This window comes from Triticum aestivum, chromosome 7B (genome assembly GCF_018294505.1).
Source record: "Triticum aestivum cultivar Chinese Spring chromosome 7B, IWGSC CS RefSeq v2.1, whole genome shotgun sequence".
Taxonomy (NCBI): Eukaryota; Viridiplantae; Streptophyta; class Magnoliopsida; order Poales; family Poaceae; genus Triticum; species Triticum aestivum.
The window spans coordinates 39,322,245-39,335,311 of record NC_057813.1 but is presented as its reverse complement, the minus strand read 5'-3'; the positions used below and the strand labels follow the sequence as shown (position 1 = coordinate 39,335,311).

Below are 13,067 nucleotides of genomic sequence, written 5' to 3'. Positions count from 1 at the left end.
TTAAAGAGTGTAAAGTAAAAAACATGAGAACAAGCAGTTGTTGACCGTGGCCTACCCCCTCTCTCGGTGCCGGTCAACTTCCTAGAACGGCACCGAGAGAAAACTTTAAAGAGTGTAATGGAAAAACATGAGAAGAAGTAGTTGTTGACCGTGGCCTACCCCCTCTCTCGGTGCAGGTCAACTTTCTAGACCGGCACCGAGAGAGAACTTTAAAGAGTGTAAAGTAATAAACATGAGAAGAAGCAATTGTTGACCGTGGCCTACCCCCTCTCTCGGTGCCGCTCAACTTCCTAGACCGCAGGGGTCGCCTGATAGCCCATGCATATACATGTGATTGCCTCCTTTGAGAGCACAAGAAGTTTCAAGGCCAACGGAGCAACAGGACCCGCACTTCCTACACAAACCAGACACATTCCCTCTCGATACCCATAGACTATCTCGAAGAACGGGCCAATACTTGGTCTGTCATCTCGCGATGACATGCACTAACACGGAGAAGCAGTTATTCACCATGGACTACACGCTCTCGGTGCCGATCAATACCCTAGACCGTCGGGGCTACCGGATGGGTGCTCGATCTAGAGACCGCCTGAGGGGGGAGGGCACCCCTACATGCGTGTGGCCCATGCATATGCATGCTGGGGTGGTGTGCTATTTGAATAAGCAACGCACCTCCTTGACGTGGCACGTGCCTCACAAACCACACACACAGGCGGGAACGTCGAGGACCGGCTGCGTTCGTCCCCGAGACAGAGTCTTTGGTGGGTGATCCCATGACAGAACAAGCCTAGACTTAGTCTGTCATCTCGTGATGACATGCACTAACACGAAGAAGCAGTTATTACCCGTGGCCTACCGCCTCTAGGTGCCGAACAACGCCCTAGATCGTCGGGGCCACTAGAGGGGTTTCGGTGTCTAGAACCGGGCAAGGCCCATCAGAAAAAGAAAACACAAGACGGTAATTATGATGTGCTAAGGTTGTTTGCCAAGCATGGAAGAAAACAAAAAAAAGTATAATACATATTATCGAGAATGCAGAAGAAGGAAATAGATCTAGGTTAGATGCTTTACCGAGAGGTTGTCTCGGAAAAAGTGGCCATTACCGAGAGCCGATAATCAACCCTCGGTAACTGCTGCTCTATATTTTTCCCTTCTCTTTGTATTTTTGTTTGGCACTATATTTTTTGTATCTCATATTTTATATGTTTTTACGACCAAAGTTTGAAAGTTCGATGATTCTTGCTGAATTTTTTCGATAAAAGACTTTTGATACACTCATATATATATATATATATATATATATATATATATATATATATATATATATATATAGGGTGGGTCTATTCTAATAACACCCCTTAAGACCTTATTCTGCACCTCAAAACCTTATTCTGCTAACACCACCCCCACCACCCCACTTCCTCCCCCACGCTCGTGCCCAACCTCCTCACCCTGCCGCCCCACCCTCCCCACCTTCTTCCGGCGAGCGCCCAACACACCCGAGCCCCCGCCCCACCCACCCACCTTCTCCGGCGTGGCGCCCCACCCGAGCTGCCGCCCCACCCTCCCCACCTTCTCCGGCGTAGTGCACCCACCCGAGCCGCCGCTCCACCTTCCCCACCTTCCCCGGCCGCTACGCCACCCCGGCTCCTTGCTACCCCACCTACTTCCCCACCGCACAACCACCTCCCGTCCCAGATCCATGGCCGCTGCGCCCCCCGGCCAACTACCAACCGCGCCGCCGCGCCCCTCCCACTCTCCACCATGGCTGGATCCCCTCCAAATCCTCCCCTTCCAAAGAAAACCACAGCCACCCCCAGATCCCCGCCGCGACTCCCCTTCTGCTGCTTCCACCTTGTTCTTCCGGCCACTCCCCATCCCACATCTGCCTCGGTCGCCTCCTAGCATGAGCCGGTGCCGGATCCAGCCCCCCTCACCCCGTGTCAACTAGCTGCTGGAAACGCCAGGTTGCAGTCCTCCCGCACCTACCCGACGAGCTACCGCCGTGGGGAGGGCCCTTCCCAGCACACCTCCCTCCGTCCAATCCAGTGTGGCCCAGGCTTGACCGTGATTAGTCCTTCCTCTAATACAAGCCCCAACGACGGATCTGCCGTGGTACGCCTCCTCTGCTCTACTTGACGCCGGAATCAGGCTGCCCCCTGCCACCTGCGGTCGGAGCTAAGAGCAAAAGGGACGGCGCAGCGGGCGTGCACGCACGCGATGGCCGGGCGGAGATGCAGTCAACACCCGTGCGATGGCGGGCGTGGAGGCCACATGAGGTTGATGTGGTGCCCGATGGCGAGCAGGATGTCGCCCTACTCCGTCCACTAGAGGGGAGCAGTGCAGTTCGGTACACCTCCTCCCCCATCACATGCTCTGTGCATCTTCTCCACACCTCCTAGTTTCGATTGGAGAGTGACCAGCAGCGCTGGCAGGATGACGATGACAAAGGCAACTCTGGGACTGGCAGACGGCCAATTCGGGCAGCCGGCATACTGGGTGAGGCACTCGACGGCAGGGCAATGTGGGCGGCGACGCCGTGCAGTTTGCCATGCGCCCACGGCATGCAGTGCGGGTGGCGACGTTGTGCGGTTCTTTCGCGTGCATCCCCCGACCCGCCGCTAGATTGGATCCTTTTGTTCGTTGTGGCTTCCGTGGGACGCCGACACGACATGCCTCCGATTAGAGAGAGTTGTTTGCTTGGGATCTTCATTTGGTTTGGTTGCCGGGTAGGTGCAGTGCGAAGAGCCATGGCATCAGATTTTTTTGGACTGCTGCCTTCCAGCAAGGCCACCGTCCCCTAAGCTCCTGCGTCCTCGCCATGAGATCAAGGACTAGCATCAGCTAGCTGGGCGTGGAGCTCACAATTTTTGTGTGTGTATTTTTTGGTCTTTTTGCTGTTGACTTTTGCCGTGCAGTCCACTGCGTGAGTGTAAGCAGCACACCCGTCGGCGCCGTGCAGTCGCTGGGCTAGGAGCTCACAATTTCTTTTGTGTATTTTTTAGTTTTTTTGCTGTTGATTTTAGTCGTGCAGTCCACTACGCGAGTGTAAGCAGCACACCCGCCGGCATCGTGTAGTCTAGTGTGTGGGTGGAAGCAGCCATGTGCATGTTGTGCGGTGCGGGCGTGCAATATGCCGGTGAGGACACCCTGGTGAATAGTAGCCGCGTTGCAGCCCACTTCGGCGACTATGCAGTTTGTGGTGTGCACGGGTTCAGATGATCCACGGATTGAGTTTTATTTTTCTCAAAAAAATGTATGACAATGGAGTTGTCATTGTGCAAAATACACAGAAAAACATTTCATTGTTTTTGTTTAGAGGTTCGTTTCATTGTTCTCAAGCTGTTCATTTGAATGAAAAGAATTAAAATAGTTAGAAAAAAGAAACTAATGCAGTACAGTTGCCTCTACTCTAGAGTTCGGACGCGTTAACACAAAAAAAGGACAAAAAAGAAAATGCAGTGCACTTGGCTCGTCACTACAGTCCCAAACATGTTAATGGAAAACGTTGTCCCAAAAAAATGTGTTACATGAAAACGTCAACAGTAACTCATGCGATTCACTTTTGAAAGTGTTCCGGTTCATTTTTTGTATTGATGCGGTTCACTTGCTCGTTTTGGAGAAGTTATGTATGACAAAAAAACCATGAAGTTCACTTGCCCGCCTGCTGCAGTGCGGTTAGCAGTGCGGTTTTCTGTTTGATGAAGTTCACTCATCGATTTGGGTGTCGCGAAAAACAAAGTACCCGCATTTTCGATAATTTCAAAACTGCTTTTAAACCGTGAAGAATTAGTGAGACTGTGCTACATGAAAAAGTTGCACCTTGTCGATATCTTTCCATCGGCATATAATTCGAATCATTCTGACCAGCGGTTTGCAAATTTTTTGCCAAAAACGACCGCTGTCACTCATCATCCGCCGCACAATTTTCAAAATTAACTTAAAACCGTAAGTAATCTCAAAAACATTTCAACATATGAAAGTTGCGCCTCGTTCGTAGCTTTCCAGCGGCGTATCACACGCCTCGTTTCGATAAACGGTTCAAAAACTGGAGGGAAAACAGTACCGAAAATTTAAAAAAACTTAAAAAACAAAATTCCGCGATTTAGTAAATTTGAAACTGCTCTTAAACCATAATGAATTAGAGAAGATTTATATATGAAAAATATGTGCCTCGATGATATCTATCCAACGGCGTGTCATTTGCTTCATTCCGACAAGCAGTATAGAAAAAAACGTGAAAAAACGCTCGCTGACACTCGTCATCCGCCGCACCATTTTCAAAACTGCTCTTAAACCGTGTGGAATGTCGAAAACTATTCAACATGTCGAAGTTGCGCCTAATCCATAGCTTTTCAACGGTATATTACACGCCTCATTCCGATAAACAGTTAAAAAATTAGAGCGAAAACAGTACCGAAAAAATAACGCGTGCAGTTGTTTTCGACGAGAAGTTCACTAGTCTATATTGCAGTGCTCGTCGTCAAAAGGATGCAGTGCGCTTCTGTTGAGCGTGCAGTGCCGAAGTGGTGTGCAGAATAGTTATTCTGTTAATATTAGCAGAATAGACCGTCTGTATATATATATATATATATGTATGTATGTATATATATATATATATACACACACACATCTGGGCTATTCTGTTACGCGTAACAGAATATTATTCTGTTACCCTTTTTGACCTGACGGTTTCAGGTGGTTGTACTGATGTTTTCGAAACGGTTGAACTGATGCTTTCAATTGTGTTTAACAGATCATCTGCTTTAGTTCAAAAACTTTTTATAATTTTTTTGTCGGAACGGGGCGTGTAATATATCGTTGGAAAACTCTTGACAACTATATTTCAAGTATATTGAACGTTTTTGCAAAATCATTATGGTTTAAGAGCAGTTTTGAAAAAATCGTTTTTTTCAAAACCGAAAACGTGAATCGTATTTTGGACTCAATTTTCAAACGGTTTGTCGGAATTGAGCAAATAAGATGGCGTTGGGAAGCTGGTGAAAATCCGCATCTTCCATATATGTATTGTTTTTTGTAATTCTATATGATTTTAAAGTAATTTGAAAAACGATGAAATTCTGGGCGAAATGTATTTTTGCGATTTTTTGTAAATAGTTTTTCGGATTGACACAAATGATACGGTGTTGGAAAGCTATGGAAAATGCGCAACTTTTGCATATAGAAATGTTTTTCTAATTACCTACGTTTTAAAAATGAATTAGAATACGGTCAAATTTGATTTTGAATGCGATTTTTTTAAAAAGTTTGTCGAAATATGGCAAATAATATACCGTTGGATAGCTATCAAAAATGCGAAACTTAGTCATGTTGAACGTTTTCTCTACTTCGCAACCGTTTAAGAGTAATTTTGAATACGGCATGACGGATTCTGCTGTTTTCTCGTCTGAAAAACAGAGTAGTTGTACTGATATATGTGTATGTTTGTACTAGGCTATTTTTTGTAGAGTAATTTTGAATGGTTCGGAAAAAGGGTACTTGTACTGATGGTTGCATGGGTTTGTACTAAGCATGTTTTTCACTAACTAGACTTTACTCTGTTTTTTCGGTAATATGTTTCTCATAAGTTTTCAACGGTTTACTGTATCGTCGCCCCTGTACTTGTATGGTTTGTATCATCGAACTGAAATATATTTTATTCAAAAAGAAAATGTGTTTTTTTACTCGACATTTTTTTGACAATGTTGTTCTGAACTTCTCTCATTTTACGACTTGTACTGAGGTACTTACTAAGCAGGATTTTCGTGGGGTTTCTTTTTTTGCTTGAACTTTACAATTTGAATTTCTGCCATTTCTTTCATTCCGAACGGACCGCCGTTTTTAACACGTACTGAGGTACTTACTCCCTAACTGGGGTGGCTGTCGTTGAACTGAATGACATTTTTTTCAAAAAGAAAAGTTTTGTATTCTCGGATTCGAGAATGTATACTTCAGTACATAGCGCACCATTAAATTGCTTCACAACCAATAAAAATGCATAAAAACTGCCAAAGATGCATAGTGCACCATTGAGGTATTAACCATTTGTACTTTCCAGATACATTACAGTGCATCTACATACCAAAAGATACATGTACATCAAGAACCTTCAAAAAAATCTGAATCGCTCTCACGCTTTTGTACTTGCTATTCTCACATTTATCTCATTTTTCACATTATTTCTTCCTCTCCTACTAGTACCTCTTACTGACCTTCTTGATTTTGCACCCAGCAAGCCCAAGATATCCATAAATCAAAGAAAAACCAACAAATACTGCACAAAAAGATGTTGTTAATAGGGTTGCAAGAATGCTAAAAAAATACAATATAAACAATGACTCTAGAGTAGTAATTTTGTAACACCATCCGACAACTACAATTCACAAAGGAAATGCATCAAAACATCCACCAAAGAGGTGCATGAATATTAGTTTCCCCATGTAAATTATAAAAACTATACGCAGGTAGCCAGCTTTGTCCTCTATTTTTTGCATACACAAAGAATATGAAGTCTGAAAAGTTTTAATTGTAAAACACACTCCAAAGCAAACACATTTTCCTATTCCATATTAAAATATAAAATGTTTGAGGATAACCCAACTTGGAAATCTAGTCATCTTTTCCAAGGGACCTTCTCTAAGCAATAAGAAGAAAGTCCATACCACAAAAGGGACCTTCTCTAAGCAATACGTAGAAAGTTCAGGTCACAAAGTTTACTCTTAGACATATACATACAAAAATAAAACAATGATCACTTGAACTAATTGGAGAATAACATGCGATCTTACAGCATTTTATCACTTGAACTTATAGCAATAGAAATAAGAAATATGTACAGCCTCCGACCCGTGGAAATTATACGAAATTTGTAAATACTAGTACTGCAATAAACATTTATAAATACTAGTGAACTTGAACTTATGGTCTCTCGAGATCTGAACTGATTGTGTTACAAGCACACGCACAAAAATTCAACGAAGCTGATATCAGTACATGTTAAAAAGATAATCAAGTTCATGTTTATTAATTGTGAGAAGTTCAAAAAGAAACTTTTTAAAAGTTTGTACAAAAAAGATGTATTACTGTAAACATCTGCTGAGAAGGACCATACTATTAAACATCAGAAACATGTTCTTTTCTTTAAAAGGCATTAAGACAAACATGTGTAGAGCACAAGTGCACCACAAGGCCAATTACTCATTGAGGAGGAGCTCTCGAGCAGGTGCTCGCGTCCCTAGTCATCCGAACCTCCTAAATCATGACAGGAAGCAGCAAGTCAATACCAAGTCATACCCGAACATAAAGGTTTAAGATTCATTTGCTTGCCAAATTAACAAATAGTTGCTATTCTAGGTAATGAATGTATTGAACTAAAAATAAGAATCGAACTAAACTAAAATTAGATATTGAACTGAACTAATATAAGAAACTTTCTATTCAGGATTGTTCTCCCATATCTACAAACCAAAATTCCCAGGGAAATTAAACTTCACATTTAGAAGAAATCTAGACTTCTACAAGAAGAACATATGCTAAAGTAACAAAAGTGAAGTTAATAAGGAAGAAAACAAGTCACTGTTTTCATCTTTGTTTTTATCAGAGATGTAGTAGTAGTAGTAGTAGTAGTATTATCCTAAATGGTGGGTTTTTGTGTAAGCTGCCTATAAGATAGTTATTCAGTTTTATGTAAAACTTTTTATTTAGAAGAAAATGGCTATATCTCTGATGCAAACTTAATTTGAGCAGAAATGTTCATCTTTTGACACATCGAAACCACTAGCTACAGTTTGTTTGCTTCCAATCTTTGAACTGAGAAAAATTATGAGGTTTTTTTTGCTCCCAACCTCCTACATATATATCTCGAACTGATTTTTTTTCTGTCACTTGAACTAAGCAAAGAAAGCAGCAATTAAGGCATTCTTAGCCAGACTAGGCACCCCCCAAATCCCACACAAGAAAGCATGTTATATGTACTTTTCACGAACTGATGATTGTTCACGTACTGAACTGAGAGCAGCTAGTTTGTGTTTAAGCAATTAAAATAGACATCCTGAGCACCCTGTTTCGGCAAATGTTTGTGCTATAATTCAACAGTAGAGAATATAGATAGGCAAACGCCTTTTTATGGAGAATATACCATTTTTGACGGCCTTCATGTGACCAGTGGCGCCGAAGGTGATCTCGTGTCTCCTGCTGCTGCAGGGCGACGAGGAACAGGTGTGACAGTGAAAATAAAACCAGTGAACAGAGTGGGAGTAGGCAGTGGTCGAGCAGAAGATGGAGCCCCACAACTCATGCACCCGCGTCCACCATCGATCGCCGCCAGCCCAGCCAAACTCCATGAGGTCCACCTGCGCCACATCGCCATCATCGTATTCCATCAGGAGAGATTGCTGTGAGAGTGTCGTTGACGCATGCAGAGGACTGTCATCAGCTCTCAACTTGGACGGCTGCTAGAAACCATTATGGACCGACCGGTGGTGGTGTGGCCCAACCAGAGGAGGTCGGTGGCTGCGCGATGCGTTGCCGGGACGACGCATAAGAATTAAACTAAATGGATTTTAGATATTGAACTGAACCTAAAGAAGAAACTGGACATCACATGTACATTAGATTTTGTTTGACAACCCAAACAAATAAGAATGATTTTTAATTGACGGTACCAAATGCAACAAAGAGCAACCTACAGTAGCAAATTTTTAGCACATCCTCATGAAACCATCAGTGATCAGAAATAAAAATGCATCAATAATGGTTGCAACTTGCAAACACATTGATAGTAGCAGCAATGTTGCAACTCAGGACAGCTGAGAAGTAGATGAACTGAAAAGGCATTTGAAAGTTGAATTGCAAAAAAAATCTCTTCACTTTAGGCATTATCTGGATATGATGAAGATTAGCTGATGTAAGGACATGCGCAGAACCCTAAATATTGAACTTTTGGGGGAATATTATTTGAACTATGTTTTTGTAATTATATGTGCTAAATAGATCCCTGCAGCAACTATGGTCCAGATCGAATGATGCCCAAAAAGTAACTGCAGAGCATACAAACAACACACAAAAAAACACTAGCTGTAATGCAGCAACCATTTTCTTTGAACCCATTTGAACTCAAAGGGGAGCTCCTTTTTTCACCCGCAAGATGAATTGAAAAAGCACACTATGTTGATCTGAAGAACCACCAGATGTCGAACTGAACATATGCAAGAAAAATACCGGTAGCAAAAGTTGAACTCAAACCGAAACTGAACATCTGTGCGTTGATGTAGTAGCTCCAGGAGCTAGGCCGGCAGTAGGTGGCGATGGCGGGTCTTCTTCGCGGGGCGTGCAGCCAGGAGGGAAGTGGATGGAGGCGGGTGGTGGCGGAGGGAGGTGGCCGGAGGCTGAATGGTGGCGAAGGGAGGTGGCCCGAGGGGCGGCGGTGGAGGGAGGTGGCCCGAGGGGCGGCGCTGGAGGGAGGTGGCCGGAGGCACGACGCTGGTGGAGGGAAGGAGGCCGGAGGCGCGACAACCGGGGGAAGGTGGTCGGAGGCGGGCGGTGGCGGTGGGAGGTGGATGGAGGCGCGGCGGCAGCGGAGGGAGGAGGCCGGAGGCGCGGTGGCCGTGGAGGGTGGCCGGAGGCGCGGCGTCCGGGGGAAGATGGTCTGGGGCGCGGCGGTCGGGGAAGGTGGTAGATGGTGGCGCTCTGGGTCGGGGTTCGGCTCACCTGATCCAGATTTGGCGTGAGGGATTTTTTTTCCTTTCATGTTCGGCGTACCGGTTCGGAGAAACAGATCACGCCCTGTAAGGGGCTGAGGGTAACAGAATAATATTCTGTTACTGGTAACAGAATAGCTCTGTCCTATATATATAAGGTGAGTCCATTATGATAACACCCTTAAGAGTCTTATTCTGCACACCAAACCCTTATTCTGCTAACACCCCACCCCCACCCACTTCTCCCCCGACCAAACCCACTTCCCGCACGACCACAAATCTTCCTCCACCTTCTTCCACCAACCCCAGCGCCGCCCACCAGTACCGCCCGCCCCCAACCACCTCCTACCCAGCGTTCAGCGCCCCCACCTCCCACCCCACGGCGGCACCCCCAACCCCGGCCACCTCCCACCCCGCGGCGGCGCCCCAACCCCGACCACCTCCCACCCCGCAGCGGCGCCCCAGCCCCGACCACCTCCCACCCCACGGCGGCGGCCCCAACCCCGGCCACCTCCCACCCCGCAGCAGCGCCCCAACCTCGGCCACCTCCCACCCCACGGCGGCGCCCCCAACCCCGGCTACCTCCCACCCATGCCTGATGGATACGAGTTCTGCTTGTCCCCGTGGTGATGGATCCGAGCTCACCGGTCCCCCTGCATGCCCCGCCACTGGATCTGGGCGTCGCCAGGCCGCGGCCGCCCATCGCTGGCAGGCCCTGGCTTCCTCCCCTCGCTGTGGGCGGTTGTGCTCCGGCCTCAAAATCCTCCTGCCGGCTGCCTCGAGGAGCTCCTCCCTCCCAACCCCGCCACTACTTCCTCCTCGACATGGCCAGACCCCATCCTCTTCCCCGGATCTGGCAAAAGAAGGGGCGACGCTGGTGTTCACGGTGGCGTCCCAAGAAGCTCGAGATGGATCGAGCAGCGTCCAGTCGCCCAGTTGCTGGCCCCGGTCAACCACGGAGCCTTGCACGCTGGATCCAGCGGATTTGGTTCTTCCACGCGCCGCCACTTGGTCCCTGAACGCCCATAGGAGATGGCTCCGGTGCTCCGCCAACCGACAAGCGAGGAGGGCGACGACACGAGTTCCTCCTCCGGCGAGGATCCCAGCAACTACCCAGCCGCCCCATGGCACTTGTCCTGGCAAGGATGAGGGTCGAGGACGCCTAGATGCGGGCTGCTGCCAGCATCCTAGTTCCCTGGTGCAGTCCATACTTTTTGCTGATTGAACCTCAACAAGCTCCAATCAAAAATGTGGGCGAGGCCAGAGGGGACCGCAATGACGATAAGAACCTGCACCTGTGCTCGATCAGAACTGCAGAGAGGGGACAACACCGCCGTGTAGTTCGAGCCACCGAGGGCGTTCAGTGTGTTCGGTGAGTGCATGCGGTTCGGCGGGGCATCGTTTCGTACAGGAGCTGCCTCCCTGGTCCTCGTCGTCCTCTCCGACGGTGGTGGCGTGGTGGGGCTACCTCCCTGGTCTTTGTCGTCCTCTCCGATGGTGGTGGCGTGGCGGGGCTGCCTCCCTGGTCCTCCTCGTCGTCCTCTCCTACGGGGCCGCATGCAGTCAACTACGTGCAGGCACGCAACACGTAGGAACTCCCATGCGCAGTCCACAACATGGGTTCAGCCCCCACAGCGGTGTGCAGCTCCGCCCACGGGCCTACGCAGTACGCGATGACGAGCTGGTTTCGGAGAGCAAAACCATCAGCGTGTGGTTTGGTGTTTTTTTCTAAAGTTCACTACTCTCATTCATATCACTTTCCTCTTCTTTTTGGATTGGAATGTTCAGTGCACTGAGGTTTTCTTCGGTGTGGACTGCAGAGCAAGGATGAAGCAACAGTCTACTTTGGTAAGAAAAAGCTTCACTGTCTTTTGCAGAGGTTCGCTGCTCTGTCCACTGCGGTTCACTCTACTTTTTGTGATGCAAAAAATAAAGAACACACACAAAAAGATAAGACTGCTGGTATTATGCTCATCGGCGGTGCGCACATGATTTGGCAGCTAGATGCATTCAGTTTAGTTCAGCCCTAATACATGCTATTTTTCAGTCACTTTTGCTATGTTATCTGATCTATGTGTGCTGTGTTGGGCCACGAGTGTGCAGGGCAAAATACGGCTCGCGTGCAGTCCTCTCCTCCGGCGACATCTACCTTGGATACGAGACAAGGTTCACATGTTGTGTGTGTGCAGCTCGGCGCACAGCGAGTGCACTTCACTATTATGGGATTTGTTGCTGTTGGGAATGCGTTTAATTATTTGTTGAGAAATTCATTTTAATATGCATGGATGGTTCTTCATGAAAAAATGTTGTTCATCTCACGTGGTGTTGTGGCTCATTTTTTTGACCATCCTATGCACTTTGGTCTAAAAAAGGGTCCACTACGAAAGGACTCTTCATTACAATCCATTTAGAACAAAAATATATATGGAATGCACTACAGGAAAATCAAAACTCTGTTAGAGAAAAAGAAAAAGAGAAATGCAGTGCACTCCGGTCTTTAAAAAAGTCCGCTCCGAAGGACTTTGTAGCACACTCTTGAAATTTTTTACGTCCGACAAAAGAAATCTTGAAGTGCGCTTGCTCGTCCGATGCAGTGTGGTTTTTCGTCTGAAGCAGTGCACTCCACCTCGTTTGGGAAAATTTACGTCCCACAAAAAAAACCATGCAGTACACTTGCCCATCTAATGAAGTGCAGTATTTTGTCTGAAGCAGTGCATTCTTCTTTCTCCATCCGAGAAAAAATACGTCTAAACAAAAAGAAACCATGTAGTGCACTTGCCCATCTAATGAAGTGCGGTATTTCGTCTGAAGTAGTGCGTTCTTCTTTCCTCGTCCGAGAAAAAATACGTCTAAACAAAAAGAAACCATGCAGTGCGCTTGCCCATCTGATGCAGTGCGTTATTTTGTCTAAAGCAATGCGTTCTTCTGTCCGATGCAGTAAATACGACGATTTTGGTCTCGCGAAGAACAGAGTGTCTGCTTTTCCGTAAAATCGAAACTGCTCTTAAACCATAAGGAATTAGAGAGAGTGTTCTACATGAAAAAGTTACGTCTTGTCGATATCTTTCCAACGGCGTATGATTTGAATTATTGCGACCAGCCGTTCGTAAAAATTTCACGAAAAAACAGCCGCTGCTTCTCGAAGTCAGCCGCACGATTTTCAAAATTAACTAAAAACCGTAAGGAATCTCAAAACCATTTAAACATATGAAAGTTGCGCCTTGTCCGTAGCTTTCCAACGGCGTATCATACGTCTCGTTCCAACAAATGGTTAGAAAACTGGAGCAAAAACAGCACCGAAAATTTCAAAATTTTTGAAAAACAGAGTTCCGCGATTAAGTAAATTTGAAACTGCTCTTAAACCGTAAC

The 13,067-nt window shown here is 46.4% G+C and overlaps 1 long non-coding RNA gene across 1 annotated transcript; it reads left to right on the top strand.

Moving 5' to 3' along the window:
- Window positions 1–11,405: 11,405 nt before the first annotated feature.
- Window positions 11,406–11,980, top strand: LOC123162118 (uncharacterized). The gene is made up of 2 exons (XR_006481049.1): window positions 11,406–11,546; window positions 11,802–11,980. It is a non-coding gene; the product is annotated as an uncharacterized lncRNA (long non-coding RNA).
- The last annotated feature ends 1,087 nt before the right edge of the window (window positions 11,981–13,067 follow it).